This window comes from Pseudophryne corroboree, chromosome 5, assembly GCF_028390025.1.
Source record: "Pseudophryne corroboree isolate aPseCor3 chromosome 5, aPseCor3.hap2, whole genome shotgun sequence".
Lineage (NCBI taxonomy): Eukaryota > Metazoa > Chordata > Amphibia > Anura > Myobatrachidae > Pseudophryne > Pseudophryne corroboree.
In genome coordinates this window covers 394,113,284-394,126,599 of record NC_086448.1, presented here as the reverse complement: position 1 = coordinate 394,126,599, position 13,316 = coordinate 394,113,284, and the positions used below count along the sequence as shown (strand labels likewise).

Sequence of the window (13,316 nt, the reverse complement as noted above, 5' to 3'; positions counted from 1 at the left end):
TTAGATATCACCTTGTTTTCACATTAAACAGACTTCCACATGAGAAAGCAGCAAGGATGCATTGGCGTTAATGTTTCCTGGTGTCAACCCGTATTATTTCAGTAGACATTGAAATGAGGATGCATCTTGCTGCCTTTCCAATGAAGCAAGTTTAATTTAGTAATAGGTGAAAAACCATCCCTACAAAGGTGTTAATCAGAGACTTGGCTTTGTGGACACTTTTCAGAGAACAAATTTGTTAGCATAAAAATAAAGCCAGAAAATGAAGAGCTGTTTAATCACTCAATTGGATTTTTCTGCCAGCATATTTTTTTTTCTCTGCAACCCACTGCTAAATTGTGCTTCCTAGCTGTTTTTTATAAAATCACTTAATCAAATCTAACTCTGATTACATCAGAGAAGGCCAGGTAACCTACATCATAAGAGAGGTTGAAATTTTGACTTGTCTACTTAAAGATCACCAAAACCTGATCACAAGGTCAATTACGTCCCTGGGTGGGATTGAACCACCAACCTTTTGATTAGTAGCCAAACACTAACTGATTGCGCCACAGAGACACTTTGCAAAAGTGCATACTGACAAAGGCTAATAAGCATTCATCTAGAACGTTTCCTAGAAAACTTAAAAAAGTCAATAATCTGGAGAGTTTTTGTAAGATGTTTCTTAGATCAACCAACGAAGAAACACCTTGGTACTTTCCCATGATGAGTGAGTGCTTCAGGATCTCTTGCACTTACATGTGCAGCAGAGTACTGCAATGGAAGCATGCTGGGCCCATAACCCAGAGGTAGGCAGATTGAAACTATCCTCTGCTATATGCATTTTTTTTTGTTAATTAAAGTAATCCAAAACTGGGATTGATATTTTGTCTCTTTTATTTTTACTTAAAGTACAATAACTTTTACCATTTTAATTTGTTTTAATAGTATATTGACAGTATTGTTTTCTTTCAAAAATCCACTTCATTTTCTTTACCCTATTATTAAAATGGTAATTGACAAAAACAAACTACATTGTCACCAGAAGAGCAATACAAAATGTACAAGTGATATATTAAAATCATCTTTCCAGCTTGAATTTCAATGATGCATTGGGGCAACGATTTTGTGAGAAACATCTTCACCCTTAAATAAAGATTTTCTTAATTCCTTACCTGTGTGCTAATTAGATATCACCTTGTTTTCACATTAAACAGACTTCCACATGAGAAAGCAGCAAGGATGCAGTGGCGTTAATGTTTCCTGGTGTCAACCTGTATTATTTCAGTAGACATTGAAATGAGGATGCATCTTGCTGCCTTTCCAATGAAGCAAGTTTAATTTAGTAATAGGTGAAAAACCATCCCTACAAAGGTGTTAATCAGAGACTTGGCTTTGTGGACACTTTTCAGAGAACAAATTTGTTAGCATAAAAATAAAGCCAGAAAATGAAGAGCTGTTTAATCACTCAATTGGATTTTTTTGCCAGCATATTTCTTTTTCTCTGCAACCCACTGCTAAATTGTGCTTCCTAGCTGTTTTTAGAAAATCACTGAATCAAATCTAACTCTGATTACATCAGAGAAGGCTAGGTACCCTACACCATAAGAGGGGGTTTGAAATTTTGACTTCTCTACTTAAATATCATAAAAATCTGATCACAAGGTCAATTACGTCCCTGGGTGTGATTGAACCACCAACCTTTTGGTTAGTAGCCGTACACACTAACTGATTGCGCCACAGAGACACTTTGCAAAAGTATATACTGACAAAGGCTAATAAGCATTCATCTAAAACGTTTCCTAGAAAAACTTTAAAAAGTCAATAATCTGGAGAGTTTTTGTAAGATGTTTCTTCCATCAACCAACGAAGAAACACATTGGTACTTTCCCATGATGAGTGAGTGCTTCAGGATCTCTTGCACTTACATGTGCAGCAGAGTACAGCAAGGGAAGCATGCTGGGCCCATAACCCAGAGGTAGGCAGATTGAAACTATCCTCGGCAATATGCATTTTTTTTTGTTAATTAAAGTAATCCAAAACTGGGATTGATATTTTGGCTCTTTTATTTTTACTTAAAGTACAATAACTTTTACCATTTTAATTTGTTTTAATAGTATATTGACAGTATTGTTTTCTTTCAAAAATCCACTTAATTTTCTTTACCCTATTATTAAAATGGTAATTGACAAAAACAAACTACATTGTCACCAGAAGAGCAATACAAAATGTACAAGTGATATATTAAAACCATCTTTCCAGCTTGAATTTTAATGATGCATTGGGGCAACGATTTTGTGAGAAACATCTTCACCCTTAAATAAAGATTTTCTTAATTCCTTACTTGTGTGCTAATTAGATATCACCTTGTTTTCACATTAAACAGACTTCCACATGAGAAAGCAGCAAGGATGCAGTGGCGTTAATGTTTCCTGGTGTCAACTTGTATTATTTCAGTAGACATTGAAATGAGGATGCATCTTGCTGCCTTTCCAATGAAGCAAGTTTAATTTAGTAATATGTGAAAAACCATCCCTACAAAGGTGTTAATCAGAGACTTGGCTTTGTGGACACTTTTCAGAGAACAAATTTGTTAGCATAAAAATAAAGCCAGAAATGAAGAGCTGTTTAATCACTCAATTGGATTTTTTTGCCAGCATATTTCTTTTTCTCTGCAACCCACTGCTAAATTGTGCTTCCTAGCTGTTTTTATAAAATCACTGAATCAAATCTAACTCTGATTACATCAGAGAAGGCTAGGTACCCTACACCATAAGAGGGGGTTTGAAATTTTGACTTGTCTACTTAAATATCACCAAAATCTGATCACAAGGTCAATTACATCCCTGGTTAGGATTTAACCACCAACCTTTTGGTTAATAGCCGTACACACTAACCAATTGCGCCACAGAGACACTTTGCAAAAAGTACATACTGACAAAGGCTAATAAGCATTCATCTAAAACGTTTCCTAGAAAAACTTTAAAAAGTCAATAATCTGGAGAGTTTTTGTAAGATGTTTCTTCCATCAACCAACGAAGAAACACATTGGTACTTTCCCATGATGAGTGAGTGCTTCAGGATCTCTTGCACTTACATGTGCAGCAGAGTACTGCAATGGAAGCATGCTGGGCCCATAACCCAGAGGTAGGCAGATTGAAACTATCCTTTGCTATATGCATTTTTTTTGTTAATTAAAGTAATCCAAAACTGGGATTGATATTTTTGCTCTTTTATTTTTACTTAAAGTACAATAACTTTTACCATTTTAATTTGTTTTAATAGTATATTGACAGTATTGTTTTCTTTCAAAAATCCACTTAATTTTCTTTACCCTATTATTAAAATGGTAATTGACAAAAACAAACTACATTGTCACCAGAAGAGCAATACAAAATGTACAAGTGATATATAAAAATCATCTTTCCAGCTTGAATTTCAATGATGCATTGGGGCAACGATTTTGTGAGAAACATCTTCACCCTTAAATAAAGATTTTCTTAATTCCTTACCTGTGTGCTAATTAGATATCACCTTGTTTTCACATTAAACAGACTTCCACATGAGAAAGCAGCAAGGATGCATTGGCGTTAATGTTTCCTGGTGTCAACCCGTATTATTTCAGTAGACATTGAAATGAGGATGCATCTTGCTGCCTTTCCAATGAAGCAAGTTTAATTTAGTAATAGGTGAAAAACCATCCCTACAAAGGTGTTAATCAGAGACTTGGCTTTGTGGACACTTTTCAGAGAACAAATTTGTTAGCATAAAAATAAAGCCAGAAAATGAAGAGCTGTTTAATCACTCAATTGGATTTTTCTGCCAGCATATTTTTTTTTCTCTGCAACCCACTGCTAAATTGTGCTTCCTAGCTGTTTTTTATAAAATCACTTAATCAAATCTAACTCTGATTACATCAGAGAAGGCCAGGTAACCTACATCATAAGAGAGGTTGAAATTTTGACTTGTCTACTTAAAGATCACCAAAACCTGATCACAAGGTCAATTACGTCCCTGGGTGGGATTGAACCACCAACCTTTTGATTAGTAGCCAAACACACTAACTGATTGCGCCACAGAGACACTTTGCAAAAGTGCATACTGACAAAGGCTAATAAGCATTCATCTAGAACGTTTCCTAGAAAACTTAAAAAAGTCAATAATCTGGAGAGTTTTTGTAAGATGTTTCTTAGATCAACCAACGAAGAAACACCTTGGTACTTTCCCATGATGAGTGAGTGCTTCAGGATCTCTTGCACTTACATGTGCAGCAGAGTACTGCAATGGAAGCATGCTGGGCCCATAACCCAGAGGTAGGCAGATTGAAACTATCCTCTGCTATATGCATTTTTTTTTGTTAATTAAAGTAATCCAAAACTGGGATTGATATTTTGTCTCTTTTATTTTTACTTAAAGTACAATAACTTTTACCATTTTAATTTGTTTTAATAGTATATTGACAGTATTGTTTTCTTTCAAAAATCCACTTCATTTTCTTTACCCTATTATTAAAATGGTAATTGACAAAAACAAACTACATTGTCACCAGAAGAGCAATACAAAATGTACAAGTGATATATTAAAATCATCTTTCCAGCTTGAATTTCAATGATGCATTGGGTCAACAATTTTGTGAGAAACATCTTCACCCTTAAATAAAGATTTTCTTAATTCCTTACCTGTGTGCTAATTAGATATCACCTTGTTTTCACATTAAACAGACTTCCACATGAGAAAGCAGCAAGGATGCAGTGGCGTTAATGTTTCCTGGTGTCAACCTGTATTATTTCAGTAGACATTGAAATGAGGATACATCTTGCTGCCTTTCCAATGAAGCAAGTTTAATTTAGTAATAGGTGAAAAACCATCCTTACAAAGGTGTTAATCAGAGACTTGGCTTTGTGGACACTTTTCAGAGAACAAATTTGTTAGCATAAAAATAAAGCCAGAAAATGAAGAGCTGTTTAATCACTCAATTGGATTTTTCTGCCAGCATATTTTTTTTCTCTGCAACCCACTGCTAAATTGTGCTTCCTAGCTGTTTTTATAAAATCACTGAATCAAATCTAACTCTGATTACATCAGAGAAGGCCAGGTACCCTACACCATAACAGGGGGTTTGAAATTTTGACTTGTCTACTTAAAGATCACCAAAATCTGATAACAAGGTCAATTAGGTCCCTGGGTGGGATTGAACCACCAACCTTATGGTTAATAGCCGTACATACTAACTGATTGCGCCACAGAGACACTTTGCAAAAGACCATACTGACAAAGGCTAATAAGCATTCATCTAAAACGTTTCCTAGAAAAACTTTAAAAAGTCAATAATCTAGAGAGTTTTTGTAAGATGTTTCTTCCATCAACCAACGAAGAAACACATTGGTACTTTCCCATGATGAGTGAGTGCTTCAGGATCTCTTGCACTTACATGTGCAGCAGAGTACTGCAATGGAAGCATGCTGGGCCCATAACCCAGAGGTAGGCAGATTGAAACTATCCTCTGCTATATGCATTTTTTTTTGTTAATTAAAGTAATCCAAAACTGGGATTGATATTTTGTCTCTTTTATTTTTACTTAAAGTACAATAACTTTTACCATTTTAATTTGTTTTAATAGTATATTGACAGTATTGTTTTCTTTCAAAAATCCACTTCATTTTCTTTACCCTATTATTAAAATGGTAATTGACAAAAACAAACTACATTGTCACCAGAAGAGCAATACAAAATGTACAAGTGATATATTAAAATTATATTTCCAGCTTGAATTTCAATGATGCATTGGGGCAACGATTTTGTGAGAAACATCTTCACCCTTAAATAAAGATTTTCTTAATTCCTTACCTGTGTGCTAATTAGATATCACCTTGTTTTCACATTAAACAGACTTCCACATGAGAAAGCAGCAAGGATGCAGTGGCGTTAATGTTTCCTGGTGTCAACTTGTATTATTTCAGTAGACATTGAAATGAGGATGCATCTTGCTGCCTTTCCAATGAAGCAAGTTTAATTTAGTAATAGGTGAAAAACCATCCTTACAAAGGTGTTAATCAGAGACTTGGCTTTGTGGACACTTTTCAGAGAACAAATTTGTTAGCATAAAAATAAAGCCAGAAAATGAAGAGCTGTTTAATCACTCAATTGGATTTTTCTGCCAGCATATTTTTTTTCTCTGCAACCCACTGCTAAATTGTGCTTCCTAGCTGTTTTTATAAAATCACTGAATCAAATCTAACTCTGATTACATCAGAGAAGGCCAGGTACCCTACACCATAACAGGGGGTTTGAAATTTTGACTTGTCTACTTAAAGATCACCAAAATCTGATAACAAGGTCAATTAGGTCCCTGGGTGGGATTGAACCACCAACCTTATGGTTAATAGCCGTACATACTAACGGATTGCGCCACAGAGACACTTTGCAAAAGTCCATACTGACAAAGGCTAATATGCATTCATCTAAAACGTTTCCTAGAAAAACTTTAAAAAGTCAATAATCTGGAGAGTTTTTGTAAGATGTTTCTTCCATCAACCAACGAAGAAACACATTGGTACTTTCCCTTGATGAGTGAGTGCTTCAGGATCTCTTGCACTTACATGTGCAGCAGAGTACTGCAATGGAAGCATGCTGGGCCCATAACCCAGAGGTAGGCAGATTGAAACTATTCTCTGCTATATGCATTTTTTTTGTTAATTAAAGTAATCCAAAACTGGGATTGATATTTTGCCTCTTTTATTTTTACTTAAAGTACAATAACTTTTACCATTTTAATTTGTTTTAATAGTATATTGACAGTATTGTTTTCTTTCAAAAATCCACTTCATTTTCTTTACCCTATTATTAAAATGGTAATTGACAAAAACAAACTACATTGTCACCAGAAGAGCAATACAAAATGTACAAGTGATATATTAAAATCATATTTCCAGCTTGAATTTCAATGATGCATTGGGGCAACGATTTTGTGAGAAACATCTTCACCCTTAAATAAAGATTTTCTTAATTCCTTACCTGTGTGCTAATTAGATATCACCTTGTTTTCATATTAAACAGACTTCCACATGAGAAAGCAGCAAGGATGCAGTGGCGTTAATGTTTCCTGGTGTCAACTTGTATTATTTTAGTAGACATTGAAATGAGGATGCATCTTGCTGCCTTTCCAATGAAGCAAGTTTAATTTAGTAATAGGTGAAAAACCATCCTTACAAAGGTGTTAATCAGAGACTTGGCTTTGTGGACACTTTTCAGAGAACAAATTTGTTAGCATAAAAATAAAGCCAGAAAATGAAGAGCTGTTTAATCACTCAATTGGATTTTTCTGCCAGCATATTTTTTTTCTCTGCAACCCACTGCTAAATTGTGCTTCCTAGCTGTTTTTATAAAATCACTGAATCAAATCTAACTCTGATTACATCAGAGAAGGCCAGGTACCCTACACCATAACAGGGGGTTTGATATTTTGACTTGTCTACTTAAAGATCACCAAAATCTGATAACAAGGTCAATTAGGTCCCTGGGTGGGATTGAACCACCAACCTTATGATTAATAGCTGTACATACTAACTGATTGCGCCACAGAGACACTTTGCAAAAGACCATACTGACAAAGGCTAATAAGCATTCATCTAAAACGTTTCCTAGAAAAACTTTAAAAAGTCAATAATCTAGAGAGTTTTTGTAAGATGTTTCTTCCATCAACCAACGAAGAAACACATTGGTACTTTCCCATGATGAGTGAGTGCTTCAGGATCTCTTGCACTTACATGTGCAGCAGAGTACTGCAATGGAAGCATGCTGGGCCCATAACCCAGAGGTAGGCAGATTGAAACTATCCTTTGCTATATGCATTTTTTTTGTTAATTAAAGTAATCCAAAACTGGGATTGATATTTTTGCTCTTTTATTTTTACTTAAAGTACAATAACTTTTACCATTTTAATTTGTTTTAATAGTATATTGACAGTATTGTTTTCTTTCAAAAATCCACTTAATTTTCTTTACCCTATTATTAAAATGGTAATTGACAAAAACTAACTACATTGTCACCAGAAGAGCAATACAAAATGTACAAGTGATATATAAAAATCATCTTTCCAGCTTGAATTTCAATGATGCATTGGGGCAACGATTTTGTGAGAAACATCTTCACCCTTAAATAAAGATTTTCTTAATTCCTTACCTGTGTGCTAATTAGATATCACCTTGTTTTCACATTAAACAGACTTCCACATGAGAAAGCAGCAAGGATGCATTGGCGTTAATGTTTCCTGGTGTCAACCCGTATTATTTCAGTAGACATTGAAATGAGGATGCATCTTGCTGCCTTTCCAATGAAGCAAGTTTAATTTAGTAATAGGTGAAAAACCATCCCTACAAAGGTGTTAATCAGAGACTTGGCTTTGTGGACACTTTTCAGAGAACAAATTTGTTAGCATAAAAATAAAGCCAGAAAATGAAGAGCTGTTTAATCACTCAATTGGATTTTTCTGCCAGCATATTTTTTTTTCTCTGCAACCCACTGCTAAATTGTGCTTCCTAGCTGTTTTTTTATAAAATCACTTAATCAAATCTAACTCTGATTACATCAGAGAAGGCCAGGTAACCTACATCATAAGAGAGAGGTTGAAATTTTGACTTGTCTACTTAAAGATCACCAAAACCTGATCACAAGGTCAATTACGTCCCTGGGTGGGATTGAACCACCAACCTTTTGGTTAGTAGCCAAACACACTAACTGATTGCGCCACAGAGACACTTTGCAAAAGTGCATACTGACAAAGGCTAATAAGCATTCATCTAGAACGTTTCCTAGAAAAACTTTAAAAAGTCAATAATCTGGAGAGTTTTTGTAAGATGTTTCTTAGATCAACCAACGAAGAAACACCTTGGTACTTTCCAATGATGAGTGAGTGCTTCAGGATTTCTTGCACTTACATGTGCAGCAGAGTACTGCAATGGAAGCATGCTGGGCCCATAACCCAGAGGTAGGCAGATTGAAACTATCCTCTGCTATATGCATTTTTTTTTGTTAATTAAAGTAATCCAAAACTGGGATTGATATTTTGTCTCTTTTATTTTTACTTAAAGTACAATAACTTTTACCATTTTAATTTGTTTTAATAGTATATTGACAGTATTGTTTTCTTTCAAAAATCCACTTAATTTTCTTTACCCTATTATTAAAATGGTAATTGACAAAAACAAACTACATTGTCACCAGAAGAGCAATACAAAATGTACAAGTGATATATTAAAATCATCTTTCCAGCTTGAATTTTAATGATGCATTGGGGCAACGATTTTGTGAGAAACATCTTCACCCTTAAATAAAGATTTTCTTAATTCCTTACTTGTGTGCTAATTAGATATCACCTTGTTTTCACATTAAACAGACTTCCACATGAGAAAGCAGCAAGGATGCAGTGGCGTTAATGTTTCCTGGTGTCAACTTGTATTATTTCAGTAGACATTGAAATGAGGATGCATCTTGCTGCCTTTCCAATGAAGCAAGTTTAATTTAGTAATATGTGAAAAACCATCCCTACAAAGGTGTTAATCAGAGACTTGGCTTTGTGGACACTTTTCAGAGAACAAATTTGTTAGCATAAAAATAAAGCCAGAAATGAAGAGCTGTTTAATCACTCAATTGGATTTTTTTGCCAGCATATTTCTTTTTCTCTGCAACCCACTACTAAATTGTGCTTCCTAGCTGTTTTTATAAAATCACTGAATCAAATCTAACTCTGATTACATCAGAGAAGGCTAGGTACCCTACACCATAAGAGGGGGTTTGAAATTTTGACTTGTCTACTTAAATATCACCAAAATCTGATCACAAGGTCAATTACGTCCCTGGGTAGGATTTAACCACCAACCTTTTGGTTAATAGCCGTACACACAAACCAATTGCGCCACAGAGACACTTTGCAAAAAGTACATACTGACAAAGGCTAATAAGCATTCATCTAGAACGTTTCCTAGAAAAACTTTAAAAAGTCAATAATCTGGAGAGTTTTTGTAAGATGTTTCTTCCATCAACCAACGAAGAAACACATTGGTACTTTCCCATGATGAGTGAGTGCTTCAGGATCTCTTGCACTTACATGTGCAGCAGAGTACTGCAATGGAAGCATGCTGGGCCCATAACCCAGAGGTAGGCAGATTGAAACTATCCTTTGCTATATGCATTTTTTTTGTTAATTAAAGTAATCCAAAACTGGGATTGATATTTTTGCTCTTTTATTTTTACTTAAAGTACAATAACTTTTACCATTTTAATTTGTTTTAATAGTATATTGACAGTATTGTTTTCTTTCAAAAATCCACTTAATTTTCTTTACCCTATTATTAAAATGGTAATTGAAAAAAAACTAACTACATTGTCACCAGAAGAGCAATACAAAATGTACAAGTGATATATAAAAATCATCTTTCCAGCTTGAATTTCAATGATGCATTGGGGCAACGATTTTGTGAGAAACATCTTCACCCTTAAATAAAGATTTTCTTAATTCCTTACCTGTGTGCTAATTAGATATCACATTGTTTTCACATTAAACAGACTTCTACATGAGAAAGCAGCAAGGATGCATTGGCGTTAATGTTTCCTGGTGTCAACCCGTATTATTTCAGTAGACATTGAAATGAGGATGCATCTTGCTGCCTTTCCAATGAAGCAAGTTTAATTTAGTAATAGGTGAAAAACCATCCCTACAAAGGCGTTAATCAGAGACTTGGCTTTGTGGACACTTTTCAGAGAACAAATTTGTTAGCATAAAAATAAAGCCAGAAAATGAAGAGCTGTTTAATCACTCAATTGGATTTTTCTGCCAGCATATTTTTTTTCTCTGCAACCCACTGCTAAATTGTGCTTCCTAGCTGTTTTTTATAAAATCACTTAATCAAATCTAACTCTGATTACATCAGAGAAGGCCAGGTAACCTACATCATAAGAGAGAGGTTGAAATTTTGACTTGTCTACTTAAAGATCACCAAAACCTGATCGCAAGGTCAATTACGTCCCTGGGTGGGATTGAACCACCAACCTTTTGGTTAGTAGCCAAACACACTAACTGATTGCGCCACAGAGACACTTTGCAAAAGTGCATACTGACAAAGGCTAATAAGCATTCATCTAGAACGTTTCCTAGAAAAACTTTAAAAAGTCAATAATCTGGAGAGTTTTTGTAAGATGTTTCTTAGATCAACCAACGAAGAAACACCTTGGTACTTTCCCATGATGAGTGAGTGCTTCAGGATCTCTTGCACTTACATGTGCAGCAGAGTACTGCAATGGAAGCATGCTGGGCCCATAACCCAGAGGTAGGCAGATTGAAACTATCCTCTGCTATATGCATTTTTTTTTGTTAATTAAAGTAATCCAAAACTGGGATTGATATTTTGTCTCTTTTATTTTTACTTAAAGTACAATAACTTTTACCATTTTAATTTGTTTTAATAGTATATTGACAGTATTGTTTTCTTTCAAAAATCCACTTAATTTTCTTTACCCTATTATTAAAATGGTAATTGACAAAAACTAACTACATTGTCACCAGAAGAGCAATACAAAATGTACAAGTGATATATAAAAATCATCTTTCCAGCTTGAATTTCAATGATGCATTGGGGCAACGATTTTGTGAGAAACATCTTCACCCTTAAATAAAGATTTTCTTAATTCCTTACCTGTGTGCTAATTAGATATCACCTTGTTTTCACATTAAACAGACTTCCACATGAGAAAGCAGCAAGGATGCATTGGCGTTAATGTTTCCTGGTGTCAACCCGTATTATTTCAGTAGACATTGAAATGAGGATGCATCTTGCTGCCTTTCCAATGAAGCAAGTTTAATTTAGTAATAGGTGAAAAACCATCCCTACAAAGGTGTTAATCAGAGACTTGGCTTTGTGGACACTTTTCAGAGAACAAATTTGTTAGCATAAAAATAAAGCCAGAAAATGAAGAGCTGTTTAATCACTCAATTGGATTTTTCTGCCAGCATATTTTTTTTTCTCTGCAACCCACTGCTAAATTGTGCTTCCTAGCTGTTTTTTATAAAATCACTTAATCAAATCTAACTCTGATTACATCAGAGAAGGCCAGGTAACCTACATCATAAGAGAGAGGTTGAAATTTTGACTTGTCTACTTAAAGATCACCAAAACCTGATCACAAGGTCAATTACGTCCCTGGGTGGGATTGAACCACCAACCTTTTGGTTAGTAGCCAAACACACTAACTGATTGCGCCACAGAGACACTTTGCAAAAGTGCATACTGACAAAGGCTAATAAGCATTCATCTAGAACATTTCCTAGAAAAACTTTAAAAAGTCAATAATCTGGAGAGTTTTTGTAAGATGTTTCTTAGATCAACCAACGAAGAAACACCTTGGTACTTTCCAATGATGAGTGAGTGCTTCAGGATCTCTTGCACTTACATGTGCAGCAGAGTACTGCAATGGAAGCATGCTGGGCCCATAACCCAGAGGTAGGCAGATTGAAACTATCCTCTGCTATATGCATTTTTTTTTGTTAATTAAAGTAATCCAAAACTGGGATTGATATTTTGTCTCTTTTATTTTTACTTAAAGTACAATAACTTTTACCATTTTAATTTGTTTTAATAGTATATTGACAGTATTGTTTTCTTTCAAAAATCCACTTAATTTTCTTTACCCTATTATTAAAATGGTAATTGACAAAAACAAACTACATTGTCACCAGAAGAGCAATACAAAATGTACAAGTGATATATTAAAATCATCTTTCCAGCTTGAATTTTAATGATGCATTGGGGCAACGATTTTGTGAGAAACATCTTCACCCTTAAATAAAGATTTTCTTAATTCCTTACTTGTGTGCTAATTAGATATCACCTTGTTTTCACATTAAACAGACTTCCACATGAGAAAGCAGCAAGGATGCAGTGGCGTTAATGTTTCCTGGTGTCAACTTGTATTATTTCAGTAGACATTGAAATGAGGATGCATCTTGCTGCCTTTCCAATGAAGCAAGTTTAATTTAGTAATATGTGAAAAACCATCCCTACAAAGGTGTTAATCAGAGACTTGGCTTTGTGGACACTTTTCAGAGAACAAATTTGTTAGCATAAAAATAAAGCCAGAAATGAAGAGCTGTTTAATCACTCAATTGGATTTTTTTGCCAGCATATTTCTTTTTCTCTGCAACCCACTACTAAATTGTGCTTCCTAGCTGTTTTTATAAAATCACTGAATCAAATCTAACTCTGATTACATCAGAGAAGGCTAGGTACCCTACACCATAAGAGGGGGTTTGAAATTTTGACTTGTCTACTTAAATATCACCAAAA

The 13,316-nt window shown here is 34.7% G+C and overlaps 4 non-coding genes across 4 annotated transcripts; all 4 read right to left on the bottom strand.

Moving 5' to 3' along the window:
* Positions 1 to 3,988: 3,988 nt before the first annotated feature.
* Positions 3,989 to 4,062, bottom strand: TRNAS-ACU (transfer RNA serine (anticodon ACU)). Its single transcript has one exon. It is a non-coding gene; the product is annotated as a tRNA-Ser (tRNA).
* Positions 4,063 to 8,660: 4,598 nt separating this feature from the next.
* TRNAS-ACU (transfer RNA serine (anticodon ACU)) lies at positions 8,661 to 8,734 on the bottom strand. Its single transcript has one exon. It is a non-coding gene; the product is annotated as a tRNA-Ser (tRNA).
* A 2,264-nt stretch (positions 8,735 to 10,998) lies between these two features.
* TRNAS-ACU (transfer RNA serine (anticodon ACU)) lies at positions 10,999 to 11,072 on the bottom strand. The gene has a single exon. It is a non-coding gene; the product is annotated as a tRNA-Ser (tRNA).
* Positions 11,073 to 12,168: 1,096 nt separating this feature from the next.
* TRNAS-ACU (transfer RNA serine (anticodon ACU)) lies at positions 12,169 to 12,242 on the bottom strand. The gene has a single exon. It is a non-coding gene; the product is annotated as a tRNA-Ser (tRNA).
* Between the last annotated feature and the right edge of the window lie 1,074 nt (positions 12,243 to 13,316).